Below are 27385 nucleotides of genomic sequence, written 5' to 3' on the forward strand. Positions count from 1 at the left end.
CGGAATTCGTATCGACTGGGATTCGAACCCGGTTTGCCGCTCCAAAGATGATGATCGGATCGCCATCTGTTGCATTTTGAGGATTACTAAGTTTGTAAAAAGTAATAACGTTGAAAATCGATTCTGTCCAAGAGTTATTGCATAGTGAAAATGGCTGCTATGAAATTCGTTTTATTTTTTTCTCAGAATCGGCTTACATGATATTCTTCCTTTATCTTCGATTTTATTTTTGTCAGATTTCAGACGAGAAACTTTCGAAAATATTACTTTTGTCATAAGTTGAAGAAATTTTTGGTGGTGACAAACGTTTCCTTTCATATTTAGTTTGTAGTTTTAATTTTTTTCTATTAATTTTACTCCAATTTCTTATTTTTGAAGTGATACTTCTTATGCGACTTCCAACAAGGTTGCGTTAAACGTTTAACGCTACATTTTTATTGGCCGGGAAATCACGTGGTAGGATCCAGTTTTCCCTCATTCATTTCCATATTGTTTTGTTTTGGTTCTCACTAGCATAAAAATAATAAAAGTATTGTTTTTCTATAAATATTTTTTTAGTTTGTTTTGATATACATATAATTTAATAGGGTAGTTTTGTTTATTTTCAAATTTAGTGGATACCAATTGTAAAAAATGAGTGAAAACAATCCCACGGACAATGCGACGGATTTAAGGTTATGTCAAGGCACGTCTCTTGTGAATATCAATTGATTGTTTCTCTTCTGAAATTACATTATGACGCATTCACATACATTATTAATACAAATACATTTTCCATGGCGAGATGATGAGGCAACCACAAACACTTCCACTGGTTCAAGAGTTCCACGAGGGAAAAATGCATAATATTACCGTGATTACAGAGCACGGAAGCGAGCGGAGCAGGAAAAAGAGTCGTTGAATAGAACTAGTGATCCTTCTACGACTGCTGATTCTTCTACAATTAACGTCGCAGGTCGCGAAGTTTAACTTCTTCCACGCGGAGGTACTCCACGCATTATTTTTAGTCTGTTGTTTGATCCAGAAAAGCATCAAAATTTCGATTGATGCCAAATTTTCTTGTACATTGTAGGCAATACCAGGCGCAGAGTTTTAGTCGAAACGTAAGTACTCTAGGAAATCGAAAAGTATTCTATTGATTGGCATTTGACTTGAATTTGACTTTAATTTGATTGAAAATTAGATTCAATTATGTGATACTAAATTAGCTTGTAACCAATCAGGAATCAGGCAAGTCAAAATTACGACTGAGGATAAATTTTGCATTGGCGAAAATATTTTGATAAATTCTACCAGAAGCGTCAAAAAAAAAATGATTGAAACTTGCATTGTCCTCCAACACATAACAAAATAACTGATCAAAATTGGTCAACATTTTAATTCATGATGCATTTATTTTGACGATAATATAGTGGCTATGAACAAACACAGTTAGTAGCGGGTAGGAAAATACTGAATCCTGTAATGTCATCTGGCATAGAGTACAGATGAAATTTGAATACTCTAGTTAACCAAAAAGTGGTCGAAAGTCTTAATGACGATAAATTCTATTTATTTTATTTCATTTTTATAACCGTCGTTGAACAGCCGATTCATTCTTTTGGGTTTGACTACTACTAATGTTAAACAACGTAGTCTTATAACTTTGAACGCTCTCCAGAATACAAGGTAACTTTTGAATCAAGTATTAGGAGAAATTTACCTTCGTGTAGGACTTTTTCATGGAACTAACCCGCATTTGCGTTACATGGAGAGGAAAACCACGAAAACTTACCACGGTTATCCTGATGCCAAGGGGACTCTAACCCATGATTCGTCTACCATTGAGGACATTTTATGTCAGCTATGGGGTCGGTATAAGCCAGATGCGGAATTATCGTATCGACTAGATTCGAACCCGGTTCGCTTCGGTGGAAGGCGAGCGCTCTATCTCCTGAGCCATCAAGGCTTTAATTTATATTTATATTATTCTATTTCATAACCGTTGTTGAACAGCGGACCCAATTTTATAAATTCTTCTATTAGAGTTCCGATTCACTTCTAATAGTTTCAAATTTTCTAAAACGTGACAAAGAATACATTTACTTTTAGCCTTCTTTAATGGTCTAAATAAAATAGAGAAACAGTTCCATAATACTTTTTTGACTAAATATAACAAAGGAATGCATACGTTATAATGCTTTTTATTGCCTGAAAAATATTTACTATCAGTGTTTCTTATTGGCCAAGATGTAACAGACACATCTATCAGGATTCTTCATTGATTAAAGTGTAACAGAAAAATATATTCAACATCACCTTTCTCTATTGATCGAAGTGTAACAGAGGCAAATCCAATATCAGAGTTCTTTATAGATCTAAGTGCAACAAAGAAACACATCCGTTGTTAGCGTTCATTATAGATTGAAATGTAAGAGAGAAACACACTCGCTATTAGCGGTCTTTATAGATCAAAATGTAAGAAAGAAACACATCCGCTATTAGCGGTCTTTATAGATCGAAATTTAAGAGAGAAACACATCCGCTATTAACGTTCCTTATAGATCGAAATGAAGAGAGAAACACATTTGCTATTACCGTTCTTTACAGATCGAAATGTAAGAGAGAAACACACTCGCTATTAGCGTTTTTTATAGATCGAAATGTAAGAGAGAAATACATCCACTATTAGCGTTCTTTATAGATTGAAGTGTAACAGAGACAAATCCAATATCAGCGTTCTTTATAGATCTAAGTGTAACAAAGAACACACCCAATAATAGAGTTCTTTGTTGACTGGAGTATAGCAGACAAAAATGTGCAGCTCTTCTTATTGTCTAAAATGGAATTGAGCTTTCCAATTTTACTTATTTTATTAAACTGAATTTCGAAAAAAAATATCAACTAAAAAAAAAAAACTTTTTGTATCATATAGCAACTTTCGACGAATCTTTTGTAACAGATCTTTGAAAACAGCACATGTTACAAAACAAACATACGATACTTTTATAACAGATACTCTTTTCCGTAATAAATAATAAAGTAACTGCTAGCCATTTCTAATGTATTCACCAAGATCTTAAGAAAATATTTATGAAGCAACACAAGATTGAAGAACAAATTCAATTTCAATTCCTTTAAACTTTAAAAGTATTTCCAACTACCGAATACTTATCGATTTAAAGACAATTTTCAAAAAGATTCTTTATCGAAGTTCAATTCCCATCCTCTTGTTTCGTTCTAAACAAGTGAATGGAATTCCGAACGCTGTCACAATCGATTATAGGGGGTGACTTGGAAGTAAGGAACCGTGACATCTTTAGTTAACGAGTCTATCAAATGGTATATCAATACGAGTGCGGAAGTTGTTGGGCGATGGGCGTGTCAAGAAAGGGATGATCCCCGTCTAAAAATCCCCATAGGGAAAATATGATTAATGGAATCTGATGGCACCGAGGGATAGAATTGATGAAGTATCATCGTCGTTGTTCACACTTGGAGATGGGGGATATTAAATGAATAGGAGTCTTATGTCAAGAATTGGAGAAGATGGGATTTTTTGTATTAGATTTTCATTCCTTTTCAAGACGTTTTATGTCAAGATGTTACTCATATCGTTTATTAATCTCCTATTTTCTGTAGTAGCTCAAGAACAAGATGGAAAAGCGACATTTTGAGCACACTAAATTTGACGGATTGTACGGCTGTACGTTTAAGTATAAAACATTCATTTGCAGTATTGCGAAATTTTTAAATAAAACGGTTTTCAAACAGACAGCTGATGTTTGCATGCATTTTCTGATATTTACTAATTTGCATGTAAACTTGTTGTTTTCGAAGTAATTTAAATGTTATCATGTTTCTCAGAAATGAGGGTAGAGTGTTGATGTGTTTCTCAGAAATTAAGGTAGAGCGTTAAAGTCTTTCTCAGAAATTAAGGTAGAGTGTTGATGTGTTTTTTGCAAATTAAGGTAGAGTATTTATAGTGTTAAAATGTTTCGCAGAAATTAAAGTAGAGTGTTAATGTGTATCTTTAGAAATTAAGGTAGAGTGTTAATGTGTTTATCGAAAATTAAGGTAGAGTGTTAATGAGTTTTTTGCAAATTAAGGTAGAGTATTTATAGTGTTAAAATGTTTCTCAGAAATTAAGGTAGAGTGTTAATGTGTTTTTTGTAAATTAAGGTAGAGTATTTATAGTGTTAAAATGTTTCGCAGAAATTAAGATAGAGTGTTAATGTGTATCTTTAGAAATTAAGGTAGAGTGTTTATAGAGTGTTAATGTGTTTCTTAAAAATTAGGTTGAGTGTTAATGTGGTTTTTGTAAATTAAGGTAGAGTATTTATAGTGTTAAAATGTTTCGCAGAAATTAAGGTAGAGTGTTAATGTGTATCTTTAGAAATTAAGGTAGAGTGTTTATAGAGTGTTAATGTGTTTCTCAGAAATTAAGGTAGAGTGTTAATGTGTTTTTTGCAAATTAAGGTAGAGTATTTATAGTGTTAAAATGTTTCACAGAAATTAAGGTAGAGTGTTAATGTGTTTCTTTAGAAATTAAGGTAGAGTGTTTATAGAGTGTTAATGTGTTTCTCAGAAATTAAGGTAGAGTGTTAATGTGCTTTTTGCAAATTAAGGTAGAGTATTTATAGTGTTAAAATGTTTCACAGAAATTAAGGTAGAGTGTTAATGTGTTTCTTTAGAAATTAAGGAAGAGTGTTTATAGAGTGTTAATGTGTTTCTCGGAAATTAAGGTAAAGTGTTAATGTGTTTTTTGCAAATTAAGGTAGAGTATTTATAGTGCTAAAATGTTTCTCAGAAGTTAAGGTAGAGTGTTATTGTGTTTTTTGCAAATTAAGGTAGACTATTTATAGAGTGTTATGATTAAAATTTCTTTAATTTCTTACATTTTTTATCCTAATCATTTTTAATCGAATCTTAATTAAATTAAACCAATTATTTAACTTTTGTTACATATTATGAAAAGTGAATGTAAATTTTTTTTTCTTTTCCTAGCAATCAATGTAATGGCTAACATTTTATTTCAATATTAATGTAAGACTCATTAATTCACTGTCGCGATTGAATCGAAAACAAAAATCTATTTATTTTATTCTTTATTCTATATCTTAGTCTATTCTTAGCTTATTCTATATTATCTTATCTTAGTTTATTCTATATCCTAGTCTATATCTTAGTCTATTCTATATCTTTATTCTTTATTTCTTACCACAAAAATGTTTCAGTTACATGGTTATACTAATTCTCACAGTCTTTTTGGCGATTCGCTTTCGCCAAATTATTTTCAAACTTAATATTAATTATGAGGGATTGGCTTTATGTTTGGCTATGTTATCTTTCGAAAAGTCGCCAACCATGGATCTCTTCCCATGCTCCTAACTGTCCGTTGGGAATAATTCATTCACTTTTAATTTCGAATTGTTGGCGATTGGATAGTTGAGTAGATATCTTAAAAAATATTCTTGATGTGAAGAGAATAATTTTTTTAATTCCTTTGAGAGATTTCTTTTCTTTATTTTTATACTTTTGGAATGTTGCCATATTCAATTTAATATTTACTTAAAAAATAAATGTTTCCTAAACGATTTTATTCTTTTTTCTGGGATAAATATCCCTACATCATATCCAAATTGAAATGTATTCTGAAACTGCCCTAATACTAAAATTCTTTAAAGAAACTACATCCCACCGCTGCCACTACACTTAGGAGAAATTATTTTGTTTAAAATTTCAAGAGATTTTAAAAGAAACTGATAATTTTTATCTGATATTGTTCCTTCAACAATTTAAACTCCACAATAAAAGATTAATATCATTTAAAAGAAACTGATAATTTTTATCTCATATTATTCCTTCAACAATTTAAAGTCTACAGTAAAAGATAAGTGTTTGATCAGTATATGTCATTTAAAACAAACTGATAATTTTGATCTGATATTTTTCTTTTAACATTTTAAACACCACAATAAAAGATTAGTGTTTGATCACTGTATGTCATTTAAAAGAAACTGACTATTTTTTTCTCATATTGTTCCCTCAACAATTTAAAGTCCACACTAAAGGATTACTGTTTGATCAGTATATGTCATTTAAAAGTAGTTGATAATTTTTATCTGATATTGTTCCTTCAACAATTTATAGTCCACATTAAAAGATCAATGTCATTTAAAAGAAACTGATAATTTTTATCTGATATTGTTCCTTCAACAATTTAAACTCCACAATAAAAGATTAATATCATTTAAAAGAAACTGATAATTTTTATCTCATATTATTCCTTCAACAATTTAAAGTCTACAGTAAAAGATAAGTGTTTGATCAGTATATGTCATTTAAAACAAACTGATAATTTTGATCTGATATTTTTCTTTTAACATTTTAAACACCACAATAAAAGATTAGTGTTTGATCACTGTATGTCATTTAAAAGAAACTGACTATTTTTTTCTCATATTGTTCCCTCAACAATTTAAAGTCCACACTAAAGGATTACTGTTTGATCAGTATATGTCATTTAAAAGTAGTTGATAATTTTTATCTGATATTGTTCCTTCAACAATTTATAGTCCACATTAAAAGATCAATGTCATTTAAAAGAAACTGATAATTTTTATCTCATATTTTTCTTTCAACAATTTAAAGTTCACAATAAAAGATCGATGTCATTTAAAAGAAACTGATAATTTTTATCTCATATTGTTCCTTCAACAATTTAAAGTTCACAATAAAAGATAAGTGTTTGATCAGCATATGCCATTTAAAACAAACTGATAGTTTTCATCTGATATTTTTCTTATAACATTTTAAACACCACAATAAAAGATTAGTGTTTGATCACTGTATGGTATTTAAAAGAAACTTACTATTTTTTTCTCATATTGTTTCTTCAACAATTTAAAGTCCACACTAAAGGATTACTGTTTGATCAGTATATGTCATTTAAAAGTAGTTGATAATTTTTATCTGATATTGTTCCTTCAACAATTTATAGTCCACATTAAAAGATCAATGTCATTTAAAAGAAACTGATAATTTTTATCTCATATTTTTCTTTCAACAATTTAAAGTCCACAATAAAAGATCGATGTCATTTAAAAGAAACTGATAATTTTTATCTCATATTGTTCCTTCAACAATTTAAAGTTCACAATAAAAGATAAGTGTTTGATCAGCATATGCCATTTAAAACAAACTGATAGTTTTCATCTGATATTTTTCTTATAACATTTTAAACACCACAATAAAAGATTAGTGTTTGATCACTGTATGGTATTTAAAAGAAACTTACTATTTTTTTCTCATATTGTTTCTTCAACAATTTAAAGTCCACACTAAAGGATTACTGTTTGATCAGTATATGTCATTTAAAAGTAGTTGATAATTTCTATCTGATATTGTTCCTTCAACAATTTAAAGTCTAAAATAAGTGTTTGACCAGTACATGTCATTTTGAATTCTATAGTTAAATTTAAAAATTATTAAATTGATAAAACTTACTTCATAAGCTTCTAATTTATAATTACAGTTTATTTTAGAAATTAAGAAAGCATTTTAAAAACGTCCTAAAACTAATAATTTGTTTTATAAATTTAAAAAAATTATAAAAAGAAAAAGCTATACTTAAAACTCTTTAAAACGTCTTGCATTACAGCAACTAAACAATTTCCTGGAGCAGTTATCCATTTCCTTACAATTTAGTGATTTGGTCAAGCAATCAATTTTAAATACCCAAGAAATCCATTAACTTGCAAGTTCCACTGGAAATTTATATTTTAACAAATCGGGATTACAAGGAAAATTTCTCAAGTCTTTTGTTCGAATTTGCTTGCTCTCCCTCCCTCCTGACCAAAAGATAAAATCGGAAATGCTTACTTATTTTCTTCGAGCGAAATTACATTACGAGAAAGCTAATCTTCCAAGTCCCCCATTTACAGCTTGTGCCACATGTCTCAATTTAAACGCTACGCAGTTAAATTTCTATGATATTCCAGATATTTAAATGGCATAATCTTCTTCTAAACTGGAACCGTAACAAATCAATAAGAACTCTACATTAACGATTAATGTTTGGAAGCATATTTGAGTCTAATCTAATTAGCATAGTTTTAATCTTTCTTGACTAACCATTCTAAAATCTAATCATTTCGAATTAAGATTTTAGGCAAACATCACATTAGCAAATATAGACAGCGATAGTGGATTCATTCTATTTGGAGGCATATGATTTAGCTTCATCAGGGCGAGTAGCCAGATTTTTCAACAAAAAATAAGCACCTTTTAAGTTCTTTTTAAGCACTCAAAAATATTTTTAATCACTTTCCAAAAAAAAAATCATAATTAGGATCTGTGCAGTAATAAAAATTATTCCTTTCTATTGTTTAAAGTTCTTAATTTATAAACATAAAATCAATAAAATTCAAAAACATTTTCAAAAACTTTACATAATCATGATAAAATAACTAATTAACGATAAATATTGCAGAGAAAACTGTGAAAATCACGCACTTTTGATAATTTAGAACGACAATCGATATGGCAAGGAAAAAATCTCTTTTTAAAAGATAGAAAATTAAGCACTTTCAACAAAAACCGAATAAAAAAAGCACCTTTAAGGGCTTTTTAAAAAATGTAAATCAAAATTAAGCACCTATAAGCATTTTTTAAAAACGCTATGCACTCTGTTCATATTGTTTAACCCGTTATTGAACCAGTTTTTTCAAACAATGTTATGTAAGTCATGGTAGCTCAGTGGATAAAGCGCTAGCCTCCCAATGAGTTTACCCGAGTTCGAACCCCAGCGATGGCTGGTTGATACGAATTCCGTACCTGGTTTGCACCGACTACAGTGCTGACAATAAAATATCTTCAGTGGTAGACGGATCACGAGTTAGAGTTCACTTGCTTTTACGCTAACCATGAAGGTTTCCCGTGGTTTTCCTCTCCATGTAACGCAAATGCGAGTTAGTTTCGTCAAAAAAGTCCAACACGAAGGCATTTTTTTCCCAATATTTGATCCAGGTGATCCCATGTCTTCTCGATTGGGTTCAAAATTACATGGCTATGGAGTTGAGCATTAGTAGTTGTAAAACCAAAATTTGCTCAGCTGTCCAACGACGCTTATAAAAGAAAAATATAAAATAAAATGAATGAATGCACAAGAGAGAATAGCTCACCAGTATCAGCCTTCTCTTCTTGTTCCTTCGCAAACCTTTACTGTTATCCACATTTATGTAAACAAAGCTCTCTTCATTGGTATTTTCCGCACAAATCATAGGTCAGAAAACAGTTTCGACCGACATTGATGAATTAGGTGGAAAGTACGACATTATAAAGTGTCAAAAAAATATTCGTTGCTAAAAATGGAAAACGATCAGAATTACGGGTACACTGTGTCGAAAAAGGGTTAAATGTATCTGAATTATTAGGAAAACTGGTATTTAAAAAGATAAGTTTTTAAAGAGTTTATATTTTAAGTCAGTTAGATAATAACTGTCATTATCAACAACCTTTTCCCATCCATTGTGCGAATTTTCAATGTCGGATCGAAAAAACTCAATCGGTTTTTGAGCAAAATACCTGGACATAGCATTTGGGACATCACATTAATTGTTGCCATTAATTTTTTTTCACATTAAATGCTGTTGCCACTAGGAAATTGGAATTCCAATGGCGTAACATCAGGTGAATATAATGGATGTGACAATACCTCCTACCCTGAGGCGGAACAGATTAAGAGGGAGCAGGAGAAAAGCAAAAGGCATAAGGGAAGCGAATTTCAATACTTTCGCATTAGTACGCACAGATTAATTCTGCGGATGCTGAGCCGCGATGATTCAGGGGATAGAGCGTTCGCCTTCCAATGAGGCGAACCGGGTTAGAATCCCAGTCGATACGAATTCCGCATCCGACTTGCACCGACCGCAGTGCTGACGTGAAATATCCTCAGTGGTAGACGGATCATGGGTTAGAGTTCCCTTGCCAACAGGCTAACCGTGGGAGGTTCTCGCTGTCTTCCTCTCCATATAACGCAAATGCGGGTAAGCTCCATAAAAAGTCCTCCACGAAGGCAAAATTTCTGCCAATACTTGATACAAGATTTCCCTTGCCTTGAAAACGAGAAATACACTTGGAATTCTATGCAAATGCAATATCTGCTCTGCAAATATACACAGTCCAGTCACATTAATGTGACCACCACCTATTTTCGACGTCAACGTGAAATAACCAATCACAGAAAGCTGGTGGCAGCACATTACAGTGGAGTGTATGTATAGGATGTCCTAGGGCATCGGAAAGTATTTCAATCGTTGGCGTAATGCAGAAACGTAGTGATTTATCCGACGTCAAAAAGGGCATGATTATGGGCTTTCGGGCCAAGGGTGGAAGTACTTTAGAAACGGCTAATTTTGTGAACTGTTCGCGTGCCGCCGTGGTAAAAGTATACCATGTATGGCAAAATGGCACTCTTCAAAATAAGCAGCGTGGCACATGTGGTGCACCACGGGCTATAGATGACAGAGGCGAGCGAAGGCTACGAAGATGTGTTCAGGCGAATAGACGTGCAACTGTTGAGCAATTGACCGCCCAGATGAACCATGGGGCTACCAAGAGTGTATCCTCAATAACTTTTCAGTGAACGTTGCTGCTCATGGGCCACAGCAGCAAACCCCTGGTTAATGCACCTATGATGACTGCTGTCCATCGGCGACGAAGCCTGGAATTTGCACGCCACTACCGCAAGTGGACGTCCACAGAGTGAAGACAGGTGGCTTTTTCCGAGGAATCACGTTTTATGCTCCATCGGACAGATGGACGTTGGCGTATACGGCGTGAAACGTCTGAAAGCAAACACCCTGCAACAATTGTCGGAAGGATCCAGGCTGGAGGAGGGAGCATTATGGTTTGGGGAATGTTTTCCTGGCATTCACTGGGTGCACTCATCATTGGGGAAGACACGATGGATCATCACAAGTACGCATCTGCCCTTGCGGACCATGCCCACCCCTACATGCGAATGATTTTTCCTCAGAATGATGGCATCTACCAGCAGCACAATGCGAGGTGTCATACAGCTCGGAAGTGCATGTGCGTGGATCGAAGAGCACCAGGATGAATTTACCGTACTCCCCTGGCCAGCAAACTCACCGGATTTAAACCCAATGGAGAATCTGTGGGACCACCTTGATCGGGTTGTTCGCGCCATGGATCCTCAACCGCGTAATCTAGCGCAGCTGGCCACGTCACTGGAATCGGCATGGCTCAACATCTCAGTGAATACCTTCAGAAATCTATGTCACTCTCTTTCTGCCCGTTTCGCAGCGGTCCGCTCTGTCAAAGGTGGTTATTCAGGTTTTTGACAGGTAGTCACATTAATGTGACTGGACTGTGTATTTGGTATAAACTGCTGCGTTACCACCTTTGAGAAACTCAAAAAATTATGCAATGTCCTTCTTCCAGTATTTTATTTTACTTTATAACCGTCGTTGAACAGTCGACCCAATTTTTTGGGTTTACGACTACTAATGTTCAACTCAGTAGCCATGTAATTTTGAACCCAATCCAGAAGAGAAGGGAACTCCTGGATCAAGTAATGGGAGAATTTTGCCATCGTGGCTTCTGCATTGGTGAATGCCACGATTTACCAACGGTGGCGTCACAAGCAGGCACTCAATTATTATAATCGTTTCCATTCGCATTCTTGCTCAAGACGCAATTTTTCAAACGGATTATGCATATTAACATCAAATTTCGAGAAATTTAAAGAAAAAAAAAGTACCGGTATAAATTTTGTTTGAAATACTTATAAAAAAAAACTTTTTCGAATCATAACAGAAAGAAAAGGCACGATTCTCAAATCCTAAAAAAAAGTTTAAAATCTAAAGTTATGAGAGTTTTGAAAATAAAACATATTTTTGCAGTATATTATTTATTACTTCATATTTTATGACCGGTGTTGAGTCATTTTTGGCGTTTACGACTACCAAAGTTCAGCTCCGTAGCCTTGTAGTGTGGAACCCTACATCAAGCATTGGAACTAACCATCCTTAGCTTTTGATTTACGTTAAAAAATATTCTAATTTATAAAATACTTGTGATTTAAGAGTATAAATAATTATTTTCAGAAAACTAATATATACAATTTAAATTAAAGCTTTGTTCTGAGTTTAAAGTATTCAAACTGTGGCTTATTTTTCCCCCTTTTATTCGTCAGGAATTTAAACAAGCTTGAGTACACCCACAAAATAACTTACACTAAATAACACAACTCGTCTTATCTATGAAATTCCACGTACTATTAAACAAAAGAAAATATTTTATTTATGATGAAAATTGAAAACAAAAAGTAAAAGGGGAAAAAAAGGTGATTTAATTTACAAAGTTCCTTGGGTGCTTAAATCGATTTGGAAGCGCGAAGTGAATTCTTAAGTACTTCAAACTTTTTTTATTAAGTTAATCCGGTGCTTCGATTTGGTAAATTTAAAAAAGCGATCGATAAATAATTCATTTTCTATTATGGATTTTCATATCTGGTAAAGCACATCAGTCAAAAGGGTTTTGATTTTTTTCACCTTCAGTACTTTATATCTACTTAAATTCTACTGAAAATATTAAGCACGAAGCCTTTGTTATTTCATGTCATGTCTGTTACCGTTGATAATTTCTCTTATGAAATGCAAATTGATGAATTATTAATAATGTAAGAGGTTTATATAATTTCTTTTTATTTAATACAAAAGCAAGTAATTGAGGTAAATCTTCAATGATGTTTTACATTACTTTATGATAAAACAATACTTGAAACAATTTAAAGAATGGTAGCAGACACGACGAAAAGTTACTCTTTATAACGCGATTATATAGCTAAAAAATAAAAATGCAATTGAAGATAAGAATAAGATAAAAGAAAGCAGAAAACAAATTTACCGACGTGGAGCAAAAGTAAAAAATACAAAAAATGCATTAAAAATAGATATACTTATGTAATAGTTAACAATATATATATATATATATATATATATATATATATATATATATATATATATATATATATATATATATATATATATATATATATATATATATATATATATATATATATATAGTAAATGAAACTGTTACATTTTGATCTAATTTTGGTTCTTATTTACCAAAATTCAATATTGATGGTTTGAAAACTATTTCTTAAACTAAACGTCCCGCGCAGTGGACTGATCGCTAAGACACGGTTCCAAGCAGATCACCAAAGTCAAGCATTACTGGCTGCGGTCGGTGTGCAGGTGGGTGACCTCTTGGATCAGTCTGCGTAGGGACCGAAGGTGTGCGGTATGGGTCCTCGTTAAACTGTTCTACTGTAAAGTGCTCAACTTCGCGTACAGGTCTTCGGGCTACCGAAGCGGGGGAGCAATTTTGATCCTCTGCAGAGGATCAAAATTGCGATGGAATGTCTTCGGATCATCCTCAGGGATGTTTCCCCGACCGTCGCTAGTAACCCATTGTGCAGCTCTAGTGCGACGTAAATGAACTACAACAACTTAAACTAAGTAAATTATAACAGAATATGATATTTTAAGTTACGAAATCAGAAGCAAAAACGTGCTCTCTATGAATAACAAATTTTTTCCACGGTTGATTCGGATTTTTGACAGTCAAAAATAGGTGACAGTAATATGGAAAATACGTAGGCTAGAGAGGAAAGTAGTTGAAGTTCAGAGAGGAAAGTAGTTGAAGTTCAGAGAGGAAAGTAGTTGAAGTTCAGAGAGGAAAGTAGTTGAAGTTCAGAGAGGAAAGTAATTGAAGTTCAGAGAGGAAAGTAGTTGAAAATTAGAAACAATTCACGTTAATTTTTTACTTATTTTTGCACACTTCGCCCTATCTTTGCAGCTCAAAGGTACTCTTATATACGTAAACAGAATGAAAAATTTCGCCCTATCTTTACAGCTATTTAACAGAATGAAAACATTTTTGCCCATTAATAAAGCGTTATCTCTCATAATCGTAAAAAAAATCTAGTTTACCCAAATAGAATTCTATGCATAAAAATTACAAATAATTTTATAAGTTTTTCGTTTTACTAATAATTGAGAATTCTTTTAATCCTTAAAACTAAAATGTTTTACCCAATTTAGAAATTTAACTTCTTAATGTTAAAATCTAAAACCTGAACGAAATCGGTCGAATAGTCTCCTATAAATGAAACTTTCAACAAGACGACTTTTTAAATCTTAATTTCGTTCCATTTTTCCAAACTATGTTCAAACTACATCAATGTTTTTTTTTAATATCTCAGCGGCATTCAACTTTAAAATAAAATTTATATAACAAATCAATCCCGAAAAGAATTATTTTGTAGACATACAAATATAGAATATAGAGTTCTATAAAGGGAGACATTCCAAATAAAATGGCTTTTCAACATTGATTAGTATCAGTACTACATAAAAGTCAGAGCAAATTTATTGATACATTTCAGACCAAACATTAACTTCGTATCTAAGAAAATGAAATTTAGTAAAAAGGTCTGACACAACATTTAGTTTTCTGTTTATCTAAAATGAAAATTTCATGGACATGTTTCCCTTTTTGGGTTGTTTTTATGATAGATTGCTTCCGTTGTTTTATATACAAGTTGAATCAAATATAACTATTCCGTATTGAAAATATACTAATAGAACAGAACCAGGCCAGAACATGCAGTTTAACTTCAATTCAGAATATAATCTATAATATTTAAACGCTTATACATATGTATGTAGTCACAATACCGATTTTTTTTTCTCTGGCAATGACAGGTCTTTCTTTTAGCTATTAGTTGAGCCGAAATAAATAAATCAATGGAAATTGTTCAGAACAAATAAATAGTGTCAAATTTTTATTTTAACTAATTTTATTAGATGTTAATTTAATTCAACTCCCTTGTTACGCAATGATTTAGAGCTATATTTTAATTTTAGCGGTGTTAAATACTTCGGGCAAGAGAACGAGGCGTTTAATGAAACTGCAGAATAACAGAATCTGCTGAGGTTGGCTAGAATTGTGCATTGTATATAATAAATTATAGAAATTATTTATATATTATACAAATTATTTAATATAGATTGTGCATTGCATGCAGCATATTTTTAGAAATAAGTTTTCTAAAATCTTCTCCTATCTACTTGACAGCCTAGCGCAGGCTAGAGCCGTCCCAACTAGCTAGCTCCATCTGGCTCGATCATATAGTCTGTCTAAAATAAGAACTCCTCCAGACATGCGTCTGGGCCTGTGGCGGTGACTATGGTAACGGGATGTGACTATTTCAAGTTGGGGTGCGGGGTCACTGTTCTGGAGAGGTTTTGACTCGAGTCGGCGGGAGAAAGAGAATCTTTTTCTTCGGTCGATTGTGTTAGTCCTAGAGTGAAGCTACCCTCCCGAATTCTTAGCTTAGACAGACTGTACACTAGTTCACTCCATTTATTGTTTCTCATGCTTCTGAGATCTTTTTCCAAAAGAATAAACCCATTTGGTGTTTGGTCTTCCTAAGTTTGGGGTGCCTGTAAACTTTCCAAAAACCAGTTGCTTAAATGGGTCACCATCATTTCTTCTATGGATGTGACCCAGCCATCTTATTCTAAAGGATTAAGTAACTGAAATTGCGCTTGATTGCTTTGTTTGATTTATTTTTCTAAAATAGTACCACTGTATGTTCATGTAAGATTGTACGAAAATGTATTAGTATCAAATGAGTAATCTCGGATTCCGAAGGCACAGAGAAAACAATTATGAAGGGTTAGCAAGAAGAGGATTAAGTCCAAGTCCTCTAGTTTGTATGTTAAAACGTAAGAAAAACATACTTTTAAGTAGATAAGATATTAGCCAAAAGCCAGCTTTCAATATTATCATATATGAAAACATCAACATTCAATACATTAACAAGCAATATTAGCCAACTTTTCAAAAGCCAGTTTCTCAACTGTGTCACCCACATTCCTTCTATTGATGTGACCCAGCCATCTAGTTCTATAGGATTTAGTAACTGATACAATGTTTGGTTGCTTTGTTTGATAATTTTTTTTAAATAGTGGCACTGTATATTCATGTAAGATTGTACGAAAATGTATTAGTATCAAATGAGTAATCTCGGATTCCGAAGGCACAGAGAAAACAATTATGAAGGTTGGCAAGAAGAGTATTAAGTCCACGTCCTCTAGTTTGTATGTTAAAACGTAAGAAAAACATACTTTTAAGTAGATAAGATGCTTGGTTGCTTTGTTTGCTTAATTTTTTTTTAAAAATAGTACCATTATATATTCATGTGGGATTGTACGAAAATGCATTTGTATCGAATAAGTAATCTTGTATTCCGACAGCACAGAGAAAACAATTACAAAGGTTGGCAAGAAGAGGATTAAATCCAATTAAGAGGATTAAGTAAGATTTTAAGGAAATATATCTTTTTTACCTTCCAAAAAATAAATGCAATGACTTAAATTATTTTGAAAAAAACTTTTTATAACGACGTTGAGTAAATAATTCTTAACTGAAAACGCGTTTGCTTTACATTTAAAATGGATTTAGGCTTAAAAATAAAACGAATGTTGAATGCCTTTTTTATACGTATTTTTAATAGGAGGTCTCTCTATAATATTTACTTTCAATTCCTTCCCCAAATCCTCCCTATTTCTCAAAAAGGCCAGCGCCTTTCAGCGAAAAAATTCAATATTGATTTTGAATTTATCCCCGGTAAAAGTTGAAAAGCTCAAAGCCCAGGTGACGTCAAAAATACAGGAGTCGAACATTTTTCACGGGGAAAATGATTTAAGGTATAAAAAGGGCTCGAAGAAAATGTTATCTTATTTAAAACACGCTATTATCTACATCAATGGAAAGAAGTAATTATATTTTTTGATGATATAAAATAAGTTTTATTTTTCTTCTGTTTTCGTCTTGAACAAAGAAAGTTAAAGACTTAAAGCAATTTAAAAATGTTTATGTTCGCACTGAGATATAATTTAAAAGTAAGGTTGTAATTAAATTTAAAATCTGGTAAAATAATAAAACCGAGTCATATTATTTTACTCAACACAAAAAGATTACCCTTTATCAAAGAGAATTAACCCATTAATAAAACAAATAACTCAGTAATAACAAGCGTTAATTTCTGAAAGTTTTATTATTTTACCCAATAAAACGAATTAATCCGCGTACAACAAACGCTTATTTTTTTAAACTTTATTATTTTATTTAAAAAAAAAAGAATCAACCTATTTATAACAAACGTTTATTTTTTAAAAAGCTTAATGATTTTACTCAATAAAGCTAATTAACCCATTGGAAAAGAGTTAACCAATAAACAAAAACAAATCAACCCCTTATTGAAACTAATGAATCCATTAATAAAACAAGTGGTTTCATTTTTGGAAGTTTTATTATTTTACCCAATAAAACGAATTAATCCATCCTAAGCGAGTGTTTTTTTTGAAAGCTTCATTAATTCACTCAAAAGAATAAAAAGTAAAAAATCCATTTATAAAGCATTGCTTTTATTAAAGTTTTATTATTTTACTCACTAAAACGAATTAACCAATTCATAAAACGAGTTAATCCATTTACAACAAACGATTATTTTCTAAACAATTTTAAAATGCACCGTATTGAAATTATTTTTTAACTTTATCTTACTTTTTAGACTCTAATAGGATCAGGAGCTAATTAATAAATGGAGCCGATATTTTAAGTTATGAATTGAGACACAAAAACGTACTTTCTCTGAATAAATATAAATTTTTTTCAATGAATTCTGATGTTTGACCCCTTTAATATGGGGTGGGGATGGAATTAGCTTTAATCATGAAAATAATGTCCCAATAGACGATGTCTAATGACAGGAGAGTAAAAAGTTCAGACATTTTATTGATAATTTTATGTTTTTCGTATTTCGCTATATCTCGAGAACTTTTTAAACAAATCGGAATTTTTTTCCCACAAAGTCATAAAATTCTTTCATCTGAAAATAATTTCGTGAGAGAGATATTTTTTTTAATAATTATTTATTATTTTATTTAATAATAGTCTGAAATTTCTGAATAGTAATGTATACAAATTTCTTACATCATTTAACAAAAATTTTATTTTTAAATGACAGAATAAAACTTTTGAACGAAATCAGTCTAATAGCTTCCAATTTATTAGATTTTCCCCATTTGATTTCTCGAGAATTATTCGACTAATTTCGTATACTATTTCGACCGAATACTTTAAGATCAATATTGTTCTTTGCAGTGAAAGCTGAGAGCAAACATACGACTTTGAAACAGTAAAAAAAAGGAAGAAAAAAACTTTGATAGCTAGGAGTAGACAACGGCAAACGGTTAATATTGGGTTTGATAAAATGATCCTATTTTATAAAAATTATAATATATCCCTGAAATATAATTAAAAGGTATACGAAAATTATGAATTTTAACAAAGAAATATCCTTTTTGAAAAATTCCTTTTAGAAAATATTCTGAAATAAAATTAGAAAAAAACAATTTGACAAAATTTAGACTTCGAAACTTTTCGATGATTTTTTATCAGTTTTCTAAGTCAGGAACTACATCTTTAAATTTTTAAAACTTTGTATAAATTATTGCTAATGTTCTGTATATCATTCACTGATTAAAAGGAAGTTTTACTGTGACGTCACAACAACGCATTGAATGAAGTCTCTTCCTCCCTAAGTTTTGGTAAAGCCACTTGATTTAGAAAAATTCAAATTAGAATTTAGAAATATCCGATTTAGAAAAATTCAATTTAGAAAATATTCTGAAATAAAAAATAAAAATTTGACGTAACTTAATATTTTAAACTTTTCGATGTTCTTTTTTCAGTTTTCTAAATCAGGAAGTACATCTTTTCTCAGCAAATCTTTCACTCATCGAAAATAAACGCATCAATAGTCCAGTTAGGTAAAGAGGTGTACTACTGTTTAGAGATCAAGAAATCATCGATTTATGAATGAGGTAAAAGAAAAAGTGGATGTCAAGAGTTGGGTCAACAATTTAAGATGATGAATTACGTTTTAATGTCATCGAATATATAGAAAAAAAGCATTCTTTTCTTTTCTTTCTTTTCCATCACGTGAAAAAATAAATATAGTAGGAAATAATCTATCGTATTTTTCCTTCGTAGTGCAAAGAGTCCTTTACAAAGCATTAAGTATTATTTTTATTGAGTACAATTTTTAAGTTGAGAAAATGTTTAAGAGATTAATGGAAATGAAATCGATATTAAATTTTTGCAGATTTTATATTTATTTCAAAATTTAAATTTTTCTGACATGTTATTAAATTTTTAAAATTTAGTACCAAATTTAAAATTTAAAAAATTTAATAATATGTTAGAAAAATTTGTATTTTTGTATTAAATATTTAAATTTTGCATAAATTGTTACCTGGTTCTGTATATCATTTACTGATAAAAAAAAGGACATTTTACTGTGACGTCACAGCAACGCATTGTATAAAGTTTTTTCCTGCCATCTATTGATTTCAATGATAAACTTGGTAGATTTAAAAAGCAATTAATGAAGAATTTCTGTCATATTTTTATGAATCCTGTTTCCTGATACTGTCACAACAATTTATTCAGGAGATTAATCAAAAATGTGATAATTGTTAAATTAAAATTTCAAGTCCAGAAGCGAAAGAAGGGTTATTCTGAGGTAAGGTCAGGTCTTCAAGGGACTATTAAGCCAATCAGGGTAGTAGAAGAGCTATTCGAAAATATGGAACTTTTATTATTTTTACTTTTTGCGTATTAAGCTGCGATCTGAAAAAGAATTGAAACTCTTTTGCGCTCAATAATAAAACTTGCTTTCTCAGTGATATGGTTTAAAACAAAAAATAATAGTTATTAATTAATTCATTAATAATCGAGAAAAAGTGTGATATGTAAGGTGTGAACATCTTCTTTAACTGAGCTTTATTCGAAAATAACAAATACCGTTTTTACGAAATCGATTATTTATTTTCTACGATATAAAATTTAAACGAATCATATTTTATAACTGCCGTTGAACAGCTGACATAATTTTGAGTTTACGGCTACTAATGTTGAAAGCCGTAGCTTTGTAATTTTGAACCCAATCCAGAAGACAAGCGAACTCCAGGATCAAATATCGGGAGAAATTTTGCATTGGTGGAAGACTATTTGATAGAACTAACCCGCATTGGCGTCACATAGAGAAGAAAACCACGAAATCCTCTCATGGTTAGTCTGATGGCAAGGGAATTCTAACCTGTGATCCGTCTCAAATTGAGGTTTCTTTAACGTCAGCATTGGGGTCGGTACAAGCCGGATGCGGAATTTGCACCGGTCTGTCATCACTGGGATTCGAACCTAGTTTACCTCTTTGAAAGACGAACGCTCTATCTCCTGAGCCATCACGGCTCAAACAATCATATTTGAAAATTTGTCACTTTTCTTAGCTAATTGTATTACTTTATCCAAAGCTCAACATTTGTATATGCCATTTCTACTAAGTCGCATATAACTGATATATTTCTACTAACTGAGATTCGAGATGTTCTATTATCTTTCAAGGTGTTACATTAAAGTCACCTTTAACATGTAATTTTCGAATCCAAAAGACGCATTAGTTTACTAGTGTGTATCAGAACAAAAAAAGAATGTACACTTAGGAGGTCGAAAATTACTATTTAAGCTAGGAAAAAATAAACATTATGGGAATATAACGGATCACTACGAAGAAAGATAGGCCTAGAAATGCCAAAACCAGTTAGATTGCGAGAGGAAGCCTGAAGTTGATTTTAACTACAGCTTTTTAATCCCTCTCTATTTCCTCCAGAAATCAAACATGTTTTGTGTTACAATTTTCTTTGTAGCAATTCGTTAGATTTCGGTAGCGTTTTTATTTTCCTTAAAAAAAAAACTTTTCACTCTATCTGCATTTTTTACTTCCTTTTTCGGCATGTATTTAAAATTCTATAGAGGGGAATTCCAATACGGAACATTCTATATTTTATTTATTGTGGTAAAGAACGAACTTACATTTTCGGCGTTTAGCCTCTTAATTTAAACTGGTAAATCAATTGAAAATAAATAGCACACGTTAACAATTGCCACAATTTTCGTAAATCGACAATTTCTGCAGACAGAATAATATACAATACTATTTTCCAGATATTTTTTAACATTTCTATACCCTTCAAAGCATTTAAAAAATACTGTTTATTTATCCCTATCTGAGAAATATACAAAAACTAAGAAAAATAACTCAAAATAGTAATTTTTTCCTTTGTTGACATTTCTGCCGGGAGTGTTCCAGATGCTATTGATCTACTACTCAAAAAAATCCTGTTGCTTCCCAGACCGAACTAGCTTACAGCTCCCTTTCATCCTTCGGTATGGAATATGAACCCGTCTAAAAAAGTAAAAAGGCTATATGCTTGGCCGGTTTAGGGATTTAAGGATGATTTATAGAGTTGTGATATTTTGTAAGAGAAATATAAATGGACTGAATGTTTTGGAGGAAAAATATTTTCCCGGCTATATAGACCACAACGTTTCCTTTTACTACTCCATAAAATTCTCCCCAGCTTTCAGCAGTATTTTGTATTTATTGCCAGATGCGGGTATAACTTTTTATTTTTAAAAGTGTTTCCCTGTAATGGGTAAAATAAATATATCTCAAGTACATTTAAGATGTTTGTAGATTTATGTGGAAAACATGTTCTAGTTAAGAGAAACTTGGGTATGCTAACAGACCATTCGCAAATTATTTAACTATATAAATTCTTCATACGGAACTTTTCATATCTTCAAAACGAGACTTTAACAAAAAATTTATTTTTAAATAAAGAAGTTACTACGTTAAGTTAGAAGTTACTAGAAGTTAGTCGCACTAGAGCTGTGTCATCGCAATTTTGATCTTCTGCAGGGGGGGATAGCTCCCCTGCTTTGGTGGTCCGACGACCTGCACGCGAAGTTTAACAGAACAGTTTAACTAGGACAGTTTAACTAGGACAGATACCGCGCACCCTTGGTCCCTACGCAGGCAGATGAAAGTGGTCACCCACCCCCTTTCTGACCGCAGCCAGTGATGCTTGATTTTGTTGTTCAACTGAGAGAGCCGTGTCTTTACGATCAGCTCACTGCGGATTCTTAAAAAAAGATTTTTTTTAAATTCTTCCTTCGAAAAACGAGATAATGACGTCTTTATTCATAATTTTAAAGCAAAAGTCTCATTATTGGAAAACGGAGTTTCTATGATCGTTACAAAACAAAAGAAATAAAACAAAAATACGACCACCGAAGCCGACGTCTTCAGGGGGTACCGGCCCCGGTAGCCATTAAAAACAAAACCATTTCTATTTGAGGGAGAAGCAAAAGCTTAAAATATCTCCCTCAGTACCCCGATGGTTTTGTATAGAGGTCCAGGAAAAACAAGATACATTCAAAAGAATAAACAAATTACGAAAAGAAAATCAATAAAAATCATCAGAAAATTAAAAACTCACAGTCACAGGTCAAGAATCAACTTCAAAAGCGGAGGAAAAGAAAACACTAAAAACTGAAAAACAACGCCCCCTATAATAATGCGCAGTAAAAGTTTAAAAATGATATGAAAAGGTCAGGAGAAGGAGATACGTAGATAAATTAATAGAATGCTTAACTGGGGCTGCTCAGTTAAGACTAGAATTGCGCCCTGTTAAAAGAAAAAATATAAAAACAGGGCGCAATTCTAGTCTTAACTGAGCAGCCCCAGTTAAGCATTCTATTAATTTATCTACGTATCTCCTTCTCCTGACCTTTTCATATCATTTTTAAACTTTTACTGCGCATTATTATAGGGGGCGTTGTTTTTCAGTTTTTAGTGTTTTCTTTTCCTCCGCTTTTGAAGTTGATTCTTGACCTGTGACTGTGAGTTTTTAATTTTCTGATGATTTTTATTGATTTTCTTTTCGTAATTTGTTTATTCTTTTGAATGTATCTTGTTTTTCCTGGACCTCTATACAAAACCATCGGGGTACTGAGGGAGATATTTTAAGCTTTTGCTTCTCCCTCAAATAGAAATGGTTTTGTTTTTAATGGCTACCGGGGCCGGTACCCCCTGAAGACGTCGGCTTCGGTGGTCGTATTTTTGTTTTATTTCTTTTGTTTTGTATTGATACTTTTTTCTGAAATTTCTGCTGCTTTTTAGCGCGTTTTTTTCAAAGAAGTTTTTTCCTTTTGATCTTAATTATTTGTGTTTTCTTTCAGTATTTCTATGATCGTTTTTTTTTTTGCACAAAAGAAAAACAGAAGTTTATTTTCTCCCATTTACAAAAACTAGCTGAAAGTGCCCGATTCGACGCTAATTTTACCTTCAGTAAGTATTTCACAGTTTCGCATTAAAAAAAGAATCACTGGACGCGCCACTGTTTTTTTGTTATTTTTTATTTTTTACAAAATTGCAAATGCTGGACTATACAGATTTACAAAATTAGTAGATTTTTAACAAGACCCTTTTCGACCTTTTCCAATCTCTTTGAATCTGGGGACTGAGAAGTTGGTTTGACACATCTATAAATATATATTATCGAAATCGAAAAGTCGAGAATTTTACATTTTTTTTATATACTTAAAAACTAAACTAAAAAAATAAATCTAAAGTTGTTTAGTTTAAAAATAGCTAGAAGGCATATAAAAACTTCAGGTAGAGCCCAGGTGCATTCGAGCCATTAAAAAACATTGAAAAAAAAATAACATTAAAAAAAAAACATTAAAAAATAATATTAAAAAAAATAGTGCGAGGAGTCCCTCCGCGAGGAAGAAGTTAAACTGTGACGTTAATTGTAGAAGAATCAGCAGTCGTAGAAGGATCACTAGTTCTATTCAACGACTCTTTTTCCTGCTCCGCTCGCTTCCGTGCTCTGTAATCACGATAATATTGTGCATTTTCCCCTTAATACCCTAATAATATCACGATAATATTGTGCATTTGGACCTCTTGAATCAGTGGAAGTGCTTGTGGTTGCCTCATCGTCTCGCCCTGGAAAATGTATTTGTATTAATAATGTATGTGAATGAGTCATAATGTAATTTCAGAAGAGAAAACCTAACAATCAATTGATATTTACAAGAGACGTACCTTGACATAACCTTAAATCCGTCGCATTGTCCGTGGGATTGTTTTCACTCATTTTTTACAATTGTTATCCACTAAATTTGAAAATAAAAAATACTACCCTATTAAATTGTATGTGTATCAAAACAAACTAAAAAAATATTTATAGAAAAACAATACATTTATGACTTTTATTATTTTTATGCTAGTGAGAACCAAAACAATATGGAAATGAATGAGGGAAAACTGTATCCTATACCACGTGATTTCCCAGCCAATAAAAATGTAGCATTAAACGTTTAACGCAACCTTGTTGGAAGTCGCATAAGAAGTATAACTTCAAAAATAATAAATAAGCCAGAGTCGGAGTTTTTATAAATATGTACGTCTTCAGGAATTAAAAAAAAATCTTATTTATTTTCTCTTTAAGGCTTTTTCTTATTCACCTTGAACGCGAGATTTATCCTTAACTTCACAAGAACAATTTTCATCAAAGCAACACCGTCTAACGTAGGTAAAATTGCACCGAAAACACCAATATCAAGTATTAAGTAGATCGATCGACTTCAAAACCCAGAGAAGTCTTTTAGATCAGCTTAGCTATCTATAACAGAAAGAAAAAGAGAAAATGTCGGAGAAAGAAATATTTTTAGGAACAATCGATCTCAATGAATAATGCAATCCCAATATGTTGCTTTGACTACTGAATCACACAGCCCCAACATTGATGTTAAGATTCAATAAAAGATGATTGGTTAGTTATCCTCTATTTCTATTCTTTCCTTCTCTTCTATTGGATGATGATAAAGTTCAATCATCTTTCTTCCTTAACTATCACTCATTATACTCGTGTAAGTTCGCCTATTTCTTGGCTATTCTTTCTTATTACTCCAGGCTCCATAGGTTTTATCGCCTTTCTATTTGATGTATGATGCCGTTTATTAAATTCTTCGGCCTCCTGACTGGAATATGTTTCTACAAGAAAGCCAAACAGATGTGCATTCTTCTGACTTTCAAATGTATGATTAAAGGTTGTTCAGTTAAAAGCACTGCAGTACAAAACCTATGGTCGACACTATATCGCAAGACGAAATACTGTGTGACAAAGCCTAGAATAGACAAAATATCTTAAAACAAAACCTAAAAGTAGGGTAAACCAACCAGTGAAGGAACATTTCATATATATTGATTAAAAATAAGAATTTGAAAGTTTTTGTTTAGATCATTTGGTAACAATAGCTTACTACCAAACAATAGAAAGTCATCTAGCAATGTTTTGGATTACCTGGTCAAATAGACTTCGCTGGAAAAAATTTTGAATTTGTTATTATCTCTGCAACACCTTGTTTCCTTGAAAAAATTATAAGGTGAGTGTTTGCATGTATATGTTTGAAGTGGAATTAATTGCATGTAATAGTTTTATTTTTCTCACTGTGAAAAAGAGAATTCAAAATATAGTTATTGAAGTTACGTTTTATTTTTTTTAAAGCATCATAGCATAATAAAGTACTGAGATAAGGGGATGTTTATTCACTGGATCACCAAACGATGAAAAACCAGTGAAGGAATAAGTGTTCTTATACTGGTTTTTTTTCTAAGTTAATGAAAATAAAAGAGAAACGTTAATTTTCTTGTACCTTTAGTGATGTTCCGCATCAAAAGTATGTTAAAAATACAAAAAAAAACGTCTAACCAGAGAGGGAACAGGCATGTTCCTTTACTGGGCATAGATTTCCCAGTGAATGAACAGTATGTGTTAATATGTTGACACTTTAATTTTCAATTCATGATTACAAAAAAAAAGTTTACATTTTCCAAGTATTTATATGTTATAATTTCAAGAATAGGCTTGTTTTTAAATATTTGTATGGCTTATAAATTCATAAAGAGCACTAAAAAATAACCAAAATTAAGTGTTCCTTTACTGGGTGTTCGTTCACTGGTAGAAACTGTTACTTCACTGGGTCTTCTTACTACTTTTTATTTAAACCTCCAAATCTTTAAAACAATATTATGCAAGTTCTCTACAATTTTTTTACATAATTTGCAATTAGTAACAAATATGTTGACACTGTCATTTAATTAAAATTACGAATTTTGAAATTAATATGATTTTTTTAAAAGGCAAGCGAAGCTTAAGTGTTCCTTCACTGGTTAGTTTACCCTACTCTAGTATGAGAAATTAAGAGAACTTGCAGACTTGTTCGATTATCTCTAGAACTACTGGACCGATTTTAATGGAATTTGATATGTACATAAATTAACACAATACAAAACAGATAACCATTCAACAATTGTGATACACATGCATGATCGTGCGTAACACTCGTTGGAGTCGGAAGGTATGAAATTGCCACAGGAAATGATAAACTGCCTTATTTCAAGTATGAAATCACGCTGTTAGGCCTGTATATCTGTAAGAGGAGACCATCTAATAACCCATTTATTTTGTTTAATCTGCAACATCTGTTTCATACCTTTGGACTCCAAAGAGTGTTACGTATGATCATGTGTGTGCATTACAATTGTTGAATAGTTATTTGTTTTGTATTGTATCAACGCATGCAGATCAAATTTCATTAAAATCGGTCTAGTAGTTCCAGAGATAATCGAACAAGTCTGTAAATTCTCTTACTTTCTTACACCAGTGTAGATAAAGTATCGTAAGACAAGATCTATAGTGGTCAAAATATCTCAAGAAAAAACCTAGAATAGACAAAACATCGTCTAACAAAATCTAAAGTGGGCAAAATATGATGAGACAACTCCAAAACAATATATAATTAAATGTACAGTTTTTGAATGCTTAACCCACGGAAGGTTTAGCAAATGAGCAAAATTGGGTAAAATTGGGATAGGGGCTAAATACACTAGTTCCCTATCTAAAAACATTGAAAAACTGATTTAGCTACGAGGAAAAGATTGCTAGTTAAAATACGACATGCAAAGGGTTAAGTCCCAACGGTTAAAATAGACAGTGGGTTAAGATAACAATTTTTAATTCAATAATTTCAAAATAATTTTTTATTGTATTTAGAGTTTTAAAATACTTAAAAATACAAATTGTTTTTTATTTTTTATTTATTTATTTTTTTGGTTAATCGTGGGCACTTGGGTCCATTTCCCATTAGCCTCAGAAATGCCAGAATTGCTACTCTCTTATCGTTACCCATTGAGTACCTATGGCTAAGCCACGGCGGTGGAGTAGCGTCGCCCACGTCATACAACCACAAACCCGTTTATAGGGCTGGTTACAATCACACAGAAGAAAGGACATAGGACATACACAGAGAAGGAAAGAAACAT

At 31.9% G+C, this 27385-nt stretch overlaps 1 protein-coding gene and 1 long non-coding RNA gene across 4 annotated transcripts in view; both read right to left on the reverse strand.

The window, feature by feature from the left end:
* LOC107443134 (uncharacterized) overlaps positions 1-27385 on the reverse strand; it is a 317712-nt gene that overhangs the window by 180504 nt on the left and 109823 nt on the right. The gene's annotated exons all lie outside the window — the stretch shown is intronic.
* On the reverse strand, positions 23800-24469 carry LOC147812086 (uncharacterized). Its single transcript, XR_015432894.1, has 2 exons — positions 24104-24469; positions 23800-24004 (listed from the first exon to the last, which is right to left on the reverse strand). It is a non-coding gene; the product is annotated as an uncharacterized LOC147812086 (long non-coding RNA).

The sequence above is a fragment of the Parasteatoda tepidariorum genome, chromosome 4 (assembly GCF_982258835.1).
Source record: "Parasteatoda tepidariorum strain Cologne lab strain chromosome 4, Ptep-v5.0, whole genome shotgun sequence".
Classification (NCBI taxonomy): Eukaryota; Metazoa; Arthropoda; class Arachnida; order Araneae; family Theridiidae; genus Parasteatoda; species Parasteatoda tepidariorum.